The sequence below is a fragment of the Carettochelys insculpta genome, chromosome 7 (genome assembly GCF_033958435.1).
Source record: "Carettochelys insculpta isolate YL-2023 chromosome 7, ASM3395843v1, whole genome shotgun sequence".
NCBI classification, from domain to species: domain Eukaryota; kingdom Metazoa; phylum Chordata; order Testudines; family Carettochelyidae; genus Carettochelys; species Carettochelys insculpta.
In genome coordinates, this window is record NC_134143.1 from 502,785 (window position 1) to 503,818 (window position 1,034).

The 1,034-nt window shown below is 48.3% G+C and overlaps 1 pseudogene; it reads left to right on the plus strand.

The window, feature by feature from the left end:
• The first annotated feature begins 161 nt into the window (after positions 1 to 161).
• On the plus strand, positions 162 to 361 carry LOC142016244 (small nucleolar RNA U3; annotated as a pseudogene).
• The last annotated feature ends 673 nt before the right edge of the window (positions 362 to 1,034 follow it).

Below are 1,034 nucleotides of genomic sequence, written 5' to 3' on the forward strand. Positions count from 1 at the left end.
CGTCCCAAAGCGGGTGAATTGGGCTTCAGAGAAAGGGGTGGTTGATTTTAGACTTTTGTCCCGTAGTTGGAGGAGGGTGGAAGCAGCTGTTTGAAAACGTTCCCCATGGGCAGGAAGCTTGTGCCTGTTCTGCTGGGTGTGCAGCTGAGAAGCATGTGGTTCAGACTGTACTTTTAGGGATCATTTCTGTAGTGTGTAGCTAGAGAAGTGCATGTTGGTGTTCTTGGTTTTGCCATCCATGATGATGAATTGAAGTGTTCTCTTTTGAGCATGAGATAAGCAGGCTGTGCTGCTGTTTGCGCTTGATGACTGTTCTTGTTTTCGCTTGGAAACAAGAAAAAGGGAACCTCGTCTGAGTGGTTGGTTCTTATTGTAAAATTTAAAAGAAATTTTGAGAGTGGGGAGAATTGCGTTAGCTGCTTTTACATAAAATGTTTAGGAGCAAACAGAGTGAAAATGGTGTTTAAAAGTTTCTTTTTCTTAGTTGTTAAAAGAATTTTATCCTTTTTTAAAATACACACACATATCCTTTGTTACACTATGCTGCACTCTTCACGTGGGGACCTGGTTCTGCTTTTCTACCCTTTTCTCCGTGTCTGGCTAAGCCTACACCACAGTGTGATGTCAAAAGGCAAACTTTCCAAAGCCCCCTTCTGACAGATCAGCGTTCGAAAGCGAGCGTCCGCACGCCCCAAGCGAAAGGAGATTGTGAGCCGCTCTTTGAAAAGACCAGGCCCTTGCTTTGCAAGGAAGCAGCCACATGTCACCGGGTGCTCTTTTGGGAGAAAAGGGCCAGAAAATGCCGTGGCTGCGCTAGCAAGGCAGATAAGCCCTTCTGGGGGCTGCAGCCTGGTGCTCCTTTAAAGGGCTCCGCCAAAACACACTCATTCTGCACATGCCAAGGGCTGGCTTGTACCCAGAGCACCGAGAACTCAACTACATGGAGAAGCCACTTGGTGGCACACAATGGCCCCCAGAGACTCCCTGGTGCCCGACCCATCCAGGCCATGGTCAGCCTGTAGGCACTGCTCCGA